Here is a 17,626-nt window from a genome sequence, read left to right as displayed (position 1 = left end):
ATAATGGAATGGGGGCTGCCCTCTCTGGAAGGCGGGTCTGAGATTGCAAACCCCACTCTCTACCCTGAGATCATTTGACCAACATTAAAAACTCCCCTTTCACTCTAGTTCCTTATGCTTTATTCATTTAGCAAGAAATTATTGAACACCTACTGTGTGCCAGCCACGGCACTAGGCATTGATATGAGGATGTAAACAAGATTCTTGCTCTGGAGAAGGAAGAAATCCATGCAATGATGTTTTCTTGGTGCATGATCTCAATCTGACCTGAGCAGAGAAGAGACAATGTCTGAAAAGGAGAGGAAGGCATGTTTGGTTTGAGGTAGGCCTTTAAAAGATAAACAGGTTTTAAGTAAAAGGAAGAAGTACGGCAGGCAGAGAGGGGGTTGTACAGAGAGGCAAGGAGGGTCATAAGAGGGTCATTTTAGTGATTAGACCATTAACCCAGATGCAAAAATCCTGATACCATAGAGGGGGCTACAGTCCTGAGTCCTGTCCCCAAGGGCTTTCAAGGACATACTGAGACATCTGCACATGGCTCTGAGGGTAGGAGGAAACCCCTGAAGAGTCCCCTACAAAGGGCACAGCATGATGAGATTGGCATTTAGGAAGCCTGTCATGGCTACAGTGGGAGACAGTAGTAGAGAGGGCCAAGATTAAAGCTGTGGACTAGGAGTAAATCTTCCTCAGTGACCCAGAGGGCATGGAAGAGAGGTGTGGGCACGAGAAGTGTCAAGGGGCAGAGTTTACAGTGTGGTGACTGATGGGAAGTTGACTTCAGCTGGGACCAGAGAACTAGGGATGCCACAGAGGAGGCAGGAAAAGGAAAGACTTCCAGAGCTTCAGAATCATTTAGAAGGAGGAAGGAGGATGCAGAGGGCAACTGGATAGTTGGTAGCATCAATTTCCAGAATAATTTGTATATGACCTGGAGCAGGTTTGAACAGGAGGATGCTAAGGTGAGTTTTGCACCTGTGAGCATATTGTTCCCATGACTTATTCTAGTTGAGATGAATACAGGCATACCTTGGAGATATGCAGACCACTACAATAAAGCAAATATCACAATAGTCACATACATTTTTGGGTTTCCCAGTTCATATAAAAGTTAAGCTTACACTATACAGTAGTCTACTAAATGTGCAATAGCATTTTATCTAAAACAAAATGTACATACATTAACTAAAAAATACTTTATTGCTAAAAAATGCTAACAATCATCTGAGCCTGCAGGGAGTCATAATCTTTTTGCTGATGGAGTGTCTTATCTCCATGTAATGGCTGCTGACTGACCGGGTGGTGGTTGCTAAAGGTTGCAGTGACTGTGGCAATTTCTGGAAATAAGACAATGAAGTTTGCTGCATCCAAAGACTCTTCCTTTCATGAAAGATTTCTCTGTAGCATGTGATACTATTTGATAACATTTTAACCACAGTAGAACTCCTTTCAAAATTGAAGTCAATCATCTCAAACCCTACGACTGCTGCTTCATCAACTAAATTTATGTAATATTCTAAATCCTTTATTGTCACGTGAACTGTGTTCACAGCCTCTTCACCAGGAGTAGATTCCATCTCGAGAAACCACTTTCTTTGCTCATCTGTATAAAGGAGCTTCTCAGCCATTCAAGTTTTATTATGAGATTGCAGCAATTCAGTTACGTCTTCAGGATCCGCTTCTAAATCTAATTGTCTTTCTAATTCCACAACATCTGCAGTTAATTCCTCCACTGAAATCTTGAACTCCTCAAAGTCTTCCATGAGGATTGGAATCAACGTCTTCCAAACTCCTGTTAATGTTGATATTTTGACCTCCTCCTAAGAATTATGAATGTTCTTAATGGCATCTAGAATGGTGAATCCTTTCCATAAAGTTTTCAATTTACTTTGTCCATATCCATCAGAAGAATCTGTATTTCTTAAATAATAAGACTTGAAAGTCAAAATTATTCCTTAATCCATGAGCTGCAGAGTAGATGTTCTGTCTGAAGGCATGAAAAAACATTAACCTCCTTGTACATCTCATTAGAGCTTCTGGATGACTGGGTGCAATATTTTGAAAGGAATCATTTCTCCTGAGCAGTAGATCTCAACAGTGGGCTTAAAAGATTCAGTTAACCATGCTTCAAACAGATGTGCTTTCACCCAGTCTCTGTTGTTCCATTTCTAGAGCACAAGCAGAGTTGATTTAGCATAATTCTTAAGGGCTCAGGGATTTTCAAAATGGTAAGTGAGCATTGGCTTCAACTTAAACTCACCAGCTGTATTAGCCCCCACAGGAGAGTCAACCTGACCTTTGAAGCTTTGAATTCAGGCATTAACTTCTCTCTAGCTAGGACAGTCTTAGATGGCATCTTCTTCTAAAATAAAGTTGTTTCATCTACATTGAATATTTGTTGTGTAGTGTAGCCTCTTACATCAATGATCTTAGCTAGATCCTCTGGATAACTTGCTGCAGCTTCTACATCAGCTCTGGCTGCTCCACCTTGCATTTTTATGTTACAGAGATAGACTCTTTTCTTAAACCTCATTAGCCAACCTCTGCTAGCTTCCAACTTTCCTTCTACAGCTTTCTCACCTCTCTCAGCCTTTACAGAACTGAAGAGAGTCAGGACCTTGCTCTGAATTAGGCTTGGCTTAAGGGAGTGTTGCGGCTGGTTTGGTGTTCTATCCAGACCACTAAAACTTTCTCCATATCAGCAATAAGGCTGTTCCATTTCCTTAACATTTATGTGCTCACTGGAGTAGTGCTTTTAATTTTCTTCAAGAGCTTTTTCTCTGCATTCACAACTCGGCTGACAGTTTGGTGTGAGAGGCCTAATTTTCGGCCAATCGTGGCTTTCAACGTGCCTGCCTCACTAAGCTTCATCATTTCTAGTTTTTGATTTGAACTGAGAGATGCATGACCCTTCCTTTCACATGAACATGTATGTAGAGGCCATTATAGGTCTATTCATTGGCCTAATTTCAACACTGTTTTTTCTCAGGGAGCAGAGAGGCCCAAGAAGAGGGAGACAGATGGGGGAATGGCTGGTCAGTGGAGCAGTCAGAACACACACAGCATCTGTCGATTAAGTTCTCTGTGTCATATGGCTGTGGTCTGTGGTGCCCAAAAACATTTACAACAGTAAATGATCACAGATCACTGATCGATCATAGATCACTGATCATCATAACAGATATAATTATAAAGAAACACTTTGAAATAGTGAGAGAATTACCAAATGTGATGCAGAGACACTCAGTGAGAACATGCTGATGGAAAAGTAATGTTGATAGGCTTTCTAAGTGCAGGGGTTCCACAAACCTTCGACTTATAAAATGCAATACCTGTGAAGTGCAATAAAACCAAGTATGTCTGGAGTGAACAGGTGTATGCACCTGGAGTTCAAGGTAGAGAGCTTTGAATTTTTCTTAAAATCATAATCTTTTTTTCCAGAGAGGATAATTTTAGTCCTGTTCATCCACAAGTTTATGGAGTCTTAGTAATTAAACTTAAAAATGAATGTCTGAATTTTGGCTCTTGGCAGGTGCAGCAAATGGAAACGAGGTTTCTCTCATTCACCTCTGAGCCTACCTGCTGTGATGCCATTCATCACTATAAGCCAATCTTGTGTCAGGCTCTGTGATAGCACTGGAAATAGGTGCATGCGACTGGTCTCTTTCTTTCAGGGGATTGTAGTCTCTGGAGAACAGAGCAGTTGTAATTGGGGGGTGGTGAGTTTGCATGAAGGCAGCAGAAGCAAAGTGGGCTAACTGTGGCAGGTGGGCTGCCCAGAAGAGGTGGCATGTCCATCATCCATCACATACTTCTCTAGTGTTTCCTCTGTGACAAGTACCAGTCCAGCCCTTAGTAGTCCCATGGTGAACCAGACAACAAGTTTCCTGCTAGCACAGAGCTGGCTCTGCAGTGGGAAAGCTCACATTGGAGCCTGAAAGAAAAGGTAGAGGTTAATCTACTAGACACGGGCAAGGAAGATCTTCCAAAACATAGGAAACGGAGAAGGCCAGGGCCCATGGAGTGAAAGGGATGGGGATCTTTAGAAGCCTGCAAGTGACCTGGTCCCAGCCGAGCATGCATTCTGAGGAGAGGAGGTGACATTTAGGCAGCAGACACCCCCCACCCCACCCCAAGACCACCCACATGGAGAAAAGTGGTGAATGGAAAGCTCTCTAAGCTGGTTATGGGGTAGCCTAATCAGGTTTGCATAATTGGAAAGTCTTTCCTGCAGTGTGGAGACTGGTTTGAAGGAAGAGGATGCTGCGAGCAGGAGAGATGTGCAGTGCTGTAATGTGGATGGAAGGAGAGAGTTGCTACCAACCCTCTTCAGTCTACTTCTCCCTCCCTCACCTGGGCCTCTTCCTGGAGTGAGCGTCAGTCTGATAGGCCACGTCCAGACAGCTCCCTCTAAAGCATCTTGCACAGGATGCGTCTGCCCCCACGTCTCCCTCTGGCAGTCCCAGGGTTCTACACAGAAATGTGCAGGGTGGAACAATTTGGAAGTTTAAAAGGAAGGAGATTTTGAATTATACAAACTGAAATCAATCTAAGAACAACAAAATCAAATAAAGTTTTTCCAGGAGTCTTCTTTGGAACTTTCAGAAGATGCTAAATGCAAATTACTGCCTTTGAGATGATGTAAGAGATTTCAACATCCCCCAAAATATATTTGGGAATATGTAATGGACTGGTTGGTTCTCATTTGAAATTCTGCTTTGGAATAACCCACTAGAAAGAAGTTGTTTTATATTCCTTTTACTACTAATGCCTCACAGCTGAATCCACAGAGCCACAGACCTGCCTGCTAAGTCTGCTCTCTAGATATATGCAAAAGACTTCCTAGCGTGCATTAATTCATCAGACATTGGCATTGAAAACTGAGCAACTTTAGGGCAAATCCAAAATGTTCTCCCCAGTGGAGTTGAGACACTCCAGCAGGGTTCTCTTACATTCCTGGTTATTTCATACATAATAATATCCCCAGATAATCTGAAAAGGTTGATATCCATAGGTTTCCTTTCGACCAGAAGAACAACCTCCTGTGAGCTTCAGTTTTTATTTTCTCATTTAAGGACATATTAGCTCCAGTAGTCGTGAGACCTTTTAGGAAAAGTTGCCAAAGCCTCACATCATTTTCCTGTAGTTCAGAGTTGAGGGATTTCTTTTCTCAAGACATTCCTTCTCCCTACATAATTGTTTCTCCAGTGAAAAGCCCATTAGATTCACGTGAGATATTTTTAAAATGCAAATACACCCAACAAGAAGGTTAGGTCTCTGAGTGTTCCTACCTTCATCTGAATTATCTTTAATCTTTTATTCTCTGGCACCTGATTAAAACCTGCCCACTCAGAGACTGACAGTTTAGAAAGACACATAAGTGACTCAATAAGGGTGGGCGAATTTCTACGAAGTGACTTCTACTTTCTCAGAGCTTCCTGAAATTAGAGGTGTGTTCCCAAAAGAATTTTCGCAAAGATCAGTTTTCAAACTTGGAGCCTGGTGTGCTGGGTCGTGCAGATTGGAAAACACTACTACGGCACTTGCTAAGTTGACTATAATTACGTATCGATATTAATTCCTCCTGTTTTTACTCTCCTTTTCTATTTCCAGAGTTCTTATAAGGATGATCTCATGAGCAATCCCCAGGGGGACCTCCGGACATTGTACTTAGCTCTTTTTCCCACATCAGAAATGTATTATTCTGGAAATTTCTCATCTAGAAATATTCACAAGCCTTAGAACTCACTTCTTCATCTTGGTATTTCCTTGATAAAACTAGATTCCTACTTTGGCAATTATTAATTAAATCATCTAATATAGCTTTATTTTTGGACCTATAAGATATGCTCATAAAAATGGAAGTTATGATTACTTAAAAGTTTAGAAAGTGTCCAAAAGCACTTGGTAGGCTGCAAACCCCTCTGCATTTTGGCTCGCACATTTCCCTCTTTCTGGAATGGCATTTTTCCCTTTTCCACATGGCCAAATTGCATTCATCCTTCAACATCACTGTGCCACTGCAATATTTGCTGAGTGCCACCCATGTGGAATGGTTTGCTCATTTCCTCCTTGGTGATCCCCAGGTTAATTTATTCTTCGTACAATTACCATGTGGCCAGTTGTATATGTTCCTGTCTTTGTAACTAGACTGTGAACCCCCAAAAGGGCAAGAACTATGTCTTATTATACTTTGTCATACTATAGAAGAGTTTAAATGAAATTAAAAAGTTAAGCTAAACTAAGGACGGTATAGAATTGAATTTATTCACTAAAATTTTCAACTCACCCTTTAGATCAGTCTTCCCCCAAGAATGTATTCCTAGTGTTTAAATAACATTCCATGAGGATGTAGGGTCCATTTGTAAGAATCCACAAATCCATCAGCCTGTTTAATTGCTGCTTGTTCTGGTCACATCTGTTCCGGAAAGCCCGCATCGCCTCCTAGTGCAGTGAATCTGAAACTTCACTGCACTTCAGAACCCCCCAGGAATGCTAAATCCAGATTTCTGGAAGGAGTAGCATGGGGCCAAAATTTTGTCTTTTTAATAAGTTCCTTAGTGGTCCTGATATAGGCGGTCATAGAATCACATTCGGGGAGTCACAGTCCTGGAAAGAGCAACAGAGAGCACACCTGGCTCAGCTGCAGATAGAGAGGCCTCTGCCTGCAACGGCTCCTCTTTCACCCAAGGCCTGCTCCACCCCAGGCTTTCCTGGTATGCACTGGTACCTTGCAAGGCTTTTCAAACTGCAGTGGGGTAAGCCAAAAAGAGCCTTGACTGAAGGGAGAATGACCTCGCTTCCAATACAGGCTTCACTAAATGATTGACCTTGGATCTGTCCTAAGGTAAGAAAACTGGGGGCAATAATACCATTCCAGTTGGTAGTTGTGTAGATAAGTGAAAATGCATGTAATAGTTCCTGGTATATAAGAGGTGCTCTATAAGAGAGAGCCTTCTTTGTTTTAGAGTGGTAATATATGCATAACGAAATTTACCACTTTAGCAGTTTTTGAGTTCATGGTTCACTTGTATGTGTACAGTGACCTTAAGCACATTCATGCTGTTTTTCAAACATCACCACCATCCGTCTCCAGAATTTTTTTCATCTTCCCCACCTGAAACTCTGTACCCGTGAAACACTAACTCCCCGTTCTCCCTCCCCCAGCTCCCGGCAACCATCATTCTACTGTCTGTCACCATGAATTTGAATACTCCAAGAACCTCATCTACACGTGTGATGGTTAATTTTATGTGTCAACTTGGCTGGGCCACAGTATCCAGATGTTTGATCAAACATTATTCTGGATACTCCTATGAGGGTCTCTGTGGGTGAGATTTACATTTAAATCAGTGGGTTTTGAGTAAGGCAGGTGACCCTCTGTCATACGTGTGGACCTCATACAATCAATTGAAGGCTCGAATGGAACAAAGGACCGACCTCCCTGCACAAGAGGGGACCCTCCAGCAGACTTTGGACTCAAACTGCAGCTCTTTCCTGAGACGCCAGCCTGCCGGGCTCTGCCTGCAGATTTGGATTTGCCAAGCCTCCACGATCACAGGAGCCAATTCCTTAAAACAAACCTTTTCCTACATAGATACACATCCTACTGGTTCTGTTTCTCTGGAGAATCCTAATACAAAGCAGAATCATACCGTATTTGTTCCTTTATGACTGGCTTACTTCACTTAGCATAATGTCTTCAAGGTTCATCCATGTTGAGCATGTGTCAAAATTTCCTTTCATTTTAAGACTGAATAATATTCTATTGTATATAGAAACCACATTTTGTTTACCCATTCATTCCTTGATGGACACTTGGGTTGTTTCCAATTTTTGGCTGTTGAGAAGAATGCTCCTGTGACCACGGGCATATGAGTATCTGTTTGAGTCCTGCTTTCAATTATTTTGGGTAGCTACCTAGAAGCAAAATTGCTGGACCACCTGATAATTCTACGTTTAATTTTTTGAGGCATCACATATCATTTTCTACAGTGCTTATCCCATTTTACATTACTATTAACAATGTATAAGAGTTCCAATTTTACCACATCTTTGCCAATACTTTTTATTTTCTGGTGTTTTGGTAGTAGCAAACCTAAGGGGTGCAGAAGTGTTATTCATTGTGGTTGTGATTTGCATTTCCCTAATGTCTAATGATTTTGAGCACCTTTTATTTGCTTATTATCCATTTGTACATATTCCTCGGAGAAATGTCTATTCAAGTCCTTTGTCCATTTTTTTAATTGAGTCATTTGTTGTTTTTTTTTTTTGTTGTTATTATTGTGGAGTTGTTTATTAAGGTTACGAATTCATTCCCCAGGGTGTTTTGTCTCAGATTTATTATTTTCTTCATCTTTTCATATTTACTGTTTTTTGCTTTACTTGTTTTCCTTTTGTCTTGCTAGTTTTTCAAGATTCGTTAGCTTTGCTACTTGTTAGTTTTATAGGTGATTAGCACCTTCCTAATGATATTATGCTACATCAGAAACATACAAATGAGTGGGTTCTTTTCTCTGAGTAATCCCTTCTATTTTTTTGTTCTGATTTAAGAATTTCTCCAGTGACCTGTCATGGAGAGCTAATGGCACAACCCTCTGCCTTTGATTCCAAATGCAAATCTAGTGAATACATCATGACCAGAATCCTGAAGTGATTATTTTTATTTCTAAGCAGATTGCCTTTCATAGTCCATAGAATACCCGCCCCCCCAAAAAAAGCTTTTCACAATAAAAAAACATAAAAAAGATAGAAGTTAAATATATTTTTATTTGTTATAAGTTTATGTCACATGTTGGAAAAGCTTTGGGTAAAAAATACAATATAATAAATATATAGTATATGTAAAATATTAGCATACTTCTCATTTTAATACAAATAAGCAATTATTTCTGAGTCATACTTTTGGCACTGAAATATTTCTTTATTGATTTTTACCTGAAAAGAAACTTAGTTTAGTTTAAGAGCTAGCCAGGTAGTTTTTTGTTTTTTTTTTTTGTAAAGACCATATATTTCACTATGACATTAATTGCTACAGTCTGAATCACAACACTTTAGAAATCCTCTTGGAGTTGGAAAGGACCAAAGGGAAACAATGCCCTCTGCCAAAAATTAAAGGAACCTTGGGCAGCGAAGAGCCAGCGTTAGAATCTCAGTCACTGTGGGTTCACAGACGCCCTCCCCAGCCACCCATTCAGGGGCAGGGATTCAGCCCAATGTGCATGCAGGGTCAGCCCACAGTCCCCATGCTCTGGACAGAAGTTCTGCACACGTTTGTATAACAAAGCTCTAGGTGACCTTAGAGAATTTGGGAGCACAGTAAAGACCTGGATTGAAGTCTCCTTGTGCAAAACAGACCTTTCCAAGGGTCAGGCTTGCCCTGGGCAGTCTTTTCACCTGGTCTGCCCTTGTTCCTCAGCATAGGATTAGACTAATCTGGAGCCCTGCCTCAGCGTGGACTATGTGGACTGTAGATCACTAAAATTGCCTAGTGTTGTTCTCCAAGTAGCCAGGGACAGGCTCCTTCAGAATCAAGGAAGAAAGAGGATGCACATTTAGCATGTGGCTTCCTGGGTCCCACCCAGACCTACTGCATCGAAAGAGCTGAGGATGGTTCTGAAGAGGATCCGCTTTCAGCCGCTCCCTAGGGGACCTCTGCACACTCTAAAGCTTGAGAACCACTGACCTATACCTTTTATTAATAATGTCAGAATTACACACTAAAGCGTTCCCTGACATTCCCATGGTCAGCAATTTTCCCCAGGATGACAAAGATTTTATGTGAAAGTGAAAGGTTAATTTTTTACAGCCAGGGAACCACAATGGGGAGAGAGAGGGCTGGGTCTCTCCGTGTTCCCAGGGAGGAAGTCAGCACCTGGGAAGCAGGGTAGAGAGGGCACGTCCCAGAGTCCAGTAACAACAGTCTATTGGACTTTGCCCTGTTCCCCCTATTCCTCTTCTCCACCCTAATCCCGAGAAGTACAGAAGCAGCACAAAAAGTGAGGAATGAGGATCAGAGGAATAAGATGGAGGAAGAGTGAAAAACAGTCTACGCCATGCTCGCCCCCTCCTGTTGTGGGATCCGGAGTTAGTCTGAGCGCAGGGACTAGATAGGGGAGTGTGAACAGGAGGAGCAACGTATGTTTTGGCTCAGATTGGACTGGACTTTTTAATACCTGAAAATAAGACCGTGTGCGTACCTGAGAATGACTGCAGGCACTACAGGCTCTGCCAGCGAAATCATCCAAGGGCAAGGAAATGATATCTGACAGAATAGGATTGAAGGGCAAAATGAGATAAAGTAGTTTTTTGCTTGCGCCCTCCTGCATCTCACCCATTCAATACACCAGTTAAAACCTGTTTGTTACCAGATGACCATATGTGATTCTTGCCAATGGCTTCTCAACGGACAATAAAACCCGAATATCTTCTATGTTGTCAGTGTAGGACACTTGGCCTGCCTGTGCCAGGGGAGACTAACAGACTCCACAGGCCGATGGATCACGTTATTGACGGATCTCCTGCAGAAATATTGCTTTTCTCACCCCAGCCCTTTATGGTACAAATCACTTTTTTTAAATTACTATTGTCATAAAATAAAAGAGAAACCGGGACAAAGGGAGATGAAGGTATATAACGTTCTAAGTCTCACAAGCTGTACTGCTGTGAACATCTACTCTTTTCCCGCAAAGAGTAGGAAGAAGGTTGAGTCAGCTCTGGAATGTGGTTTTTGAAACTAGCGGTGCAGGAAGTTCTTAACCCAGAACAATCGAGGGCACTCGGCATTCTGAAGCCAAAAGCCTCAGATGAATGAATGAATGGATACTTAACAAGAATTAGGATCTCCAACATCAGATTTTGAGAGCTGATAAATCCAAGGGAACCAGGGAGGGAAGAGAAGTAGGATAAAGAGGGAAGAGCCTGGATCCAGGGAGAGGCCAGCAGGCTGAGGGCTTGCAGCGGCCTTGAGCAATTCATTGCAAAAGAAACTCTTGCAGTTTCTTTCTTGAACTTGCAAGGACGTGGCACGTGAGCGGGTTTGCTGGGCTTAAAGGACCATGGTAGACAAGCAGCTTTCTTGTTTCATCAATGATCCCAGGTCAGGCCGAATGGAGACAGATGCGCCCCACGGTCCTGGGTGTTCTGCGGCAGCACATGCTTGCGTAACACAAACTGCTCATATGCAGTTGGTAAATTGGGAATGAGATCAAGATAGCACACAAGTCACAATTCATAGCAATTTTTCCCAGCATATCAATGTCTTGTGCTATAAATAATGGCAGCTGAACACAAAGGACACTACGGAGCTGTGTGCAGCCAGGGCTGGAGTAACAGTGCTCTGTCCCGCCACCTCTTCCACCTTCTTCCACTGGATTCAGTGTGGCCACATGTTTTGTCGTGGGAGGCTCCCGGTATGACTCTGCCTGATCTATGTGCGTTGTTGCTGTCTGTGAAAAGCAATAGCCTTCGGCCTTCCTTCCACTCCCTTCCATCAAGGAACTTTTACCTCTTTTAAAGGTACAGTTCTGTATTTACTCTGTATTTACTGTAGTATTTTCTTATTTATTAGAATTTAAACCTATGTTTTTGTTGTTTTTACTGGCTAGTGTTTTTATTGACGTTGTTACTGTTTTTTTCGTGTTATGGTAACAGAGTTGAACGACCCGCCCATTATTTTTAGTGCCTGGTTTTGTAGAATGTGAGGCATTTTACAAGTGCCTGCGTTACCTTACAGCAAAAATGCCTTTCCTCCCCTGCTGCAGGAGCCTGGCAGAGTGAGGTCTGAGAGTCCGAGTCCCTGACACCAACCCAGGTGAATCTCGGAGCCTTGTGGTTAAAGCCTCACAGGAGTGTGGACCTCCATCCCAGCAGTTTTTATCCCCATCAGTGTGCTGTCAGGAGCTGGCGTGGAAGAACCTCCGAGATTGAGGCTTCAAACTGTGCTCATAAGCTCGGCAGAAAGCTTTAAGAATTATTGGTGGGGCAAAAAAGGGGCAAGAATGACAGATGGAAGGCCAGGGTCCCCCACCATGGGTCCACCCACAGCAGCTGCACTTTTATGTGTTTCTTATATTTGGGCACCAAAAACAGTAGGTTCTCATAATTCTTTTTAACACTGTTGCCCCGGTGTCATCTTCCTATTTTACAGAAAAGGATGGTGAGGCACTCAGCCAGCGGGTGGCTGAGACACAGGAGTCCAGTGTTCTAACCTCCTGCTTTTTCCATTTCATCGTTTGTGTCTGTTCGCCTTTTACTTTCAAAGACCAAACTGAAAAAGAGAGTTGGTATGACTTGCCCAAGTTTGCATAATATTAAAGGCATCAGTATGACTGGGGCGTCAACTAGCTGCCTGTGAATGCTGTTTCCTGAACTGAATCCCTAATCCACCTGAAAGAAACTGCAGGAACACTTGGTAATTTTAAATTATGCTGAGGCTGTGGCCAGACTGCTAACAGCGAAAGCAGTTACAGCAAAAGCCACTGTTTATGCCTCCACCTCCTTTTTTGTTGGTGTCTCCTAAAGTCCTAAAAATGTTAAAGGCTCCTTACAATAGCTGTCAATGCGGTTTCTATAGTTACTTCTGATAACGAAAAAAGGCAGTTTCGGTTGAGATTGGAGATATGTAGACACAGAACTAATATTCTGCTGCATATTGTCAAGGCAGGCAGCTACTGGCAAGCTATTTTTTGTCCAGAGAAAGATGCTTCTAAGAATGATCTTTATTTCTGGCTTATTACATATCATTATAAAGTATAAAAGTTGCAGCAATTTTTCAAGGGCTTCTGGTACAATCCCCTCATTTTACAGAGGGGGGAAAACTGAGGCCCAGAAATGGGTTACTTGCTTGATAACACACAGTGCTAACAGGCAAGTCTGGGACACAGGACTGATTCTCAGACCAATGAGTTTTCGTGCCACCTTGCTTCTCTTAATCAATAGATGCCTTCGTTGAAATGGTGAGGAGCAAAAATATTTCGTGTGGAAATTTACCCCTCAGCATGGACAGTTCTTTCACTAACCATCTAAGCTTTTTTAAATGCAAAATTGGGCTAAGCAAAGATAAACAGCTACCTTTAAAAGTGGAGAAAAAGCATACAACATAAACCTTATAGTTCAATGAAATGATGAATGTTCTAGGGCGACAAGGTAACTAATTATTAACTGTAACATTAAACAAGCAGTTAACAAAGATTAATCTTCTGGTCTGTATGCAAAGTACACAGATAACTCATTAGTTTGCTAACTCCTCTTTTTCTCTGGCATCCTAAATAAATGACCCTCTTTTTTAAAAAATGAGTGATCTTGCCTGGGTGGGAGGGCCCCAGCACACCCAAGGTGAGTCTTGTGCCCTGAAGGACGCGGAAGAGGAGCAGACTGAGCAGACCACATGGGAATTCAGTAAGAAGGCATCGCCTCCGTGTTTATAGTAATCCCTTTCATTGCACGGGGCTGCTTGTGATTGTTTCATACTGATATTAGAAATCCTATAACTGGCCTTTTTATCTCCTAGAAATAAAAGTATTTTATTTTTCAAGACCTTGTTTGTATAATATTCACACGTATTCATAGGAAAGGTAAACCACACTAAAGTGAACTCTAGCATGTAGGTTTTTCTCTTCGTTGGGTTAAAAAAAAACTTGAATTTTGAGGGTTATAAATATGGAGAATAGTGTAATGTGCTTTGTTGATAAATAATGAGGTTCCTGGGGAAATTTAAATCCTGAGATCTGACTTCCCCAGCCTGGGACTTTAGGAAAGAAACAACTAGATTGTTTTGTATTGAAATAATGTTTATGTTATCAGAGGAATATGGAAAAGAAGATCAACCATGTTTTCTTAACACCCAGTCTTACTCCCTAAAGGCAATCGCTATTAACAACCTGTTGTTAAATTATTCTTGCGACTTAAAATAATATAACTAAAAATCTCTCTTTTTAATTTTGTCAGTTTTAAATAGAACTTTTGGAATTTCTAATCTAAAATATGTATATTAATGATGAAGAAATTAGCACGTTTATCTAAATTTTGACATCTCTTCCTTACTCTTTCTCCTCTCTTGTACCAATTAAGTATTCTTTTTTTCTTATTAAACTTGACTTTTATTTATTTATCATTTATTTCAGAATATTACAGGGGCACAAATGTTTTGATTATATGGATTGTTTTTATACTGCTTGAGTCAAAGTTATAAGTGTGCCCATCACCCCGATAGTGTACATTGTACCCGTTAGGTATGATTTCATGAATCCCTTCCTCCCCACTCCGACCTACATGATCTCCATTGAGTTTTACTTCCATCTGTGCACATGAATGCTCATCAGTTAGTTCTAATTTAATGGTGAGTACATGTGGTATTTGTTTTTCCATCTTGCAATACTTCACTTAGAAGGATGGTCTCCAGTTCCATCCAGATTGTTGCGAAAGGTATTAATTCATTTTTTATGGCTGAGTATACTCCATGGTGTACATATATCACTCTTCTTAATCCACTCATGAATTGATGGGCAGTTGGGTTGATTCCACATCTTTGTGATTGTGTACTGTGCTGCAATAAACATTCTAGTGTAAGTGTCTTTTTGATAATATGACTTTTCTTCCTTTGAGTAAATACCCAGTAGTGGGATTGCTGGACCAAAATGCTCTCCCATACTCATCCTCATTTTATTTGTATCACAACCCTTTAAAGCAGGGGTCATGATGTCCAGGAGAAAACTGTGGTTTAAGGAAATTAAATGACTTCAAAACAGTCACTCTGATAATGAGTATCAGAAATTTGAAAACTGATCAGTCCCTTTCAAAATCTCCATGTAATAACAGATATAAATAATATGCAGAGAAAGAATGGCAAAATATTTCTCTAGAAGAGTAACTATGATTTACATGCAAAGTATTAAGAACACCAGATTCTACCCTGCCCATTCAACTTTAATAACAAGAGAAGGACTGTATCACCTACAAGCACAAAGCTCACAAAGCAATTGTGCCCATGTAATCTTCTTTAACATTTCCACACAACTATATGGCCTGGCCATGGTGATGATCTATATTACATAAACAAAAACCACAGAGGCTCATAGTATTTAAATGTCCTGTCTTACTAACTCTGAGACCCTTTTTCAGGCAACCCTCACTTCTGCAGCCACTGGAGTGATGTAGAAATTAGGAGACTGTCGTTCAATAGAAGCCTCTCAGCTCGGCATAACCAAGGAAGCAGAGTGTACTTTTCAACCCGCAGCAGCCTTATTTGGTCTTTAAACCCTCCAGGTCTCACTTTCCACTGTCAATTGCAAGTATCATGATATCTACCCCAGCGGGCTCAAAACTGCCCTCAACCGCAGCACTTTATTAAGTAGGAGCAGTTTCATTTCCTCTCCAAAGATACAGATACAGACTAGTCCATAATAAGCTAAAGATGGAAGCCAAGGAGTCCTGGCAGGGCGGGGCGTACCAGCAGGTGCCTGCAGGGCGGGGCGTACCAGCAGGTGCCTGCAGGGCAGAGCTCTGCCTGCTGCCCTGGGCTGGGCCATGAGCTTAAAGGTTCTGATCAAAGCTGCTGGCCCCTGACAGTTGCATTTCTGCTCTATTACATGTAGCTTCTGCTCCTTTATTCCCACTTCTTATCCACCCAGTTTCTACAACTCTGTTTCTATTTCCTGTTTTATCATTTGTCTTTGCTTATCTCCATTTCAGGAAGACATGAAAAGGCATTTTTTATACTATTTAAATAATTCAGTCATTGCCTACTATGCAAAACTCCTCTTCAGTGTTCCAAGAGCACAGCAGAAAGGCAGAGGCAGGACTTGAATAGAGACCTTTTCTGAGTACACAGACCCCCCTGCCCACATGCTGCCTCTTAGCCCTCATGCCCCAGTGTGCACGGTTCCAACTAAGACTAAGCCAAGTCATCCAGACCTGGAGTCCACAGCCTACTGCAGGATTCTTCAACAGGCTTCACAGAAAATGTGAGCTCTGTGAACCTTCTTGCAGACACTTCACTGTGTGAGGTATATGCACATTTTCCCGGGAAACAGCTTCTGCGATATTTTAAAATAGTCCAAAGATGCCCAAAAGGTTAAGAGTCACTTCTAGAAATTTCATCAAAGGTCTCAACCAGCCTTAACTTCCTATAGATCAACACAAAATGTTTTCATAGTCTAGCTTTACCATGGGTCACAGGATTTGGAAGGAAAGTTGCTGATATCTGGCTCAGTAATTAAACTGAAAAAAATTCAGAAGAATCTTTGGTACAAATGAAATGATGCATGCCAGAGTGTGGGGCTGAGGCCTGCCCTTCAGCCTCTAGTTTCGCCTTTGTGACAGCCACTCAGCGCCCCACGGACCCAGCATGCAGGGAACTCAGTTTGGAATCCCTCATCTAGCTCCGTCTTCCTGAGCACACGAGTTTCTTCCGCCATATCTTCTCCAACTGCTGCTTGAGACTCCAGTAAAAAGCAACTCACTACCTTAGAGACCTGCCTGCCAGCAAGATGTCGCCTATATTGAAAGGAAATGTGCTTTCCTGATGCCTCCAGCAACTGTCCCCGGTTCTACTGAGGGGAGCCTCACAGCACAACTGTAAACCCTCCTCTGCCTGACAGCTCGCCAGGTTTGAGTGGCTCTCACTTCTGACTGGATCTTCTCTTTTCCATCTGCAGGAACACAAGGCCTCCCACCGCCCTCCACAAGCAGGGTCCTCCATTTAGTCCCTTCCCTCAGAGCCTGCTCTGCTTTGCAGGGGCTGCTCTAATGCATGGTGCCCCGCATCAAACACAACACCCGGAGAAAATGGAAAGGACCCTGGAAAGACCAGAATTCTCAGCTCTGTCACACACACGTCTCCGTTCTATGACTCACCACCTTGCAGTGAATACCTCCTGCATTGCAACCCCTCACTGCTCAGCAAACCCCTCAAGAGAAGAGACGATGAGTCCTCTCTCTACCTTACCATCTCCAGCCTTTAGCCCCGTCCTTCTAGATATAAAAGTCTACTACATGCCAGGCACATTTATAAGCAGTTGATCATCATTCATGAACAACACTGACGAAATAGTTGCTCTCCTGGAACTTGCATTCTAAAAGGGATAAGGAGTAGGGTAGGGAGTGTAGTATGTGTCACATAGTGAGTGTCTGACAAAACTTTCACCGATGAATGAGGCCAACGGGCAAGTGAAAGGGAAAGGAAAACTCATAACCCACCTAGTAGGTGGCCACACTCTTTCCATGACAGTCCGTGTGTCTATGGAAATTACAAATAGCCAGTGTTTGTCTGAATGCCTTCGAAGTCTCCTGGAGGATGACAAGCTTCCTCTCCACCCAGAGTACCATGGGAGGGTGCACACACAGCTCATGTTGGCAGAGTGTCTACACGGGGGCCTCTGCAAGCTTCAGAAAGCATTTGCTCCTTCATCCATGGCTGCTCCCAGGAAGAACAGGGAGCTCTTTTCAGAAATTGCTGACCCTCATCTAAGTGGAAAGGAATCCTGGAAGCTTCGAACGCATCCCTTCTGGCCTTCAGCCCTGGGCTTTCTTGCAGATGCACTTTTCAGGAAGGAGGAAGGCAGAGCAGATGGATGGTCTGCTGACAGTCTCAAAATACTTCCTGGAGCACAGAAAGCAGGGTGATTGCTGC

The sequence above is a fragment of the Eulemur rufifrons genome, chromosome 19 (assembly GCF_041146395.1).
Source record: "Eulemur rufifrons isolate Redbay chromosome 19, OSU_ERuf_1, whole genome shotgun sequence".
In the NCBI taxonomy this organism is placed as follows: domain Eukaryota; kingdom Metazoa; phylum Chordata; class Mammalia; order Primates; family Lemuridae; genus Eulemur; species Eulemur rufifrons.
This window is presented reverse-complemented; position numbering follows the sequence as displayed.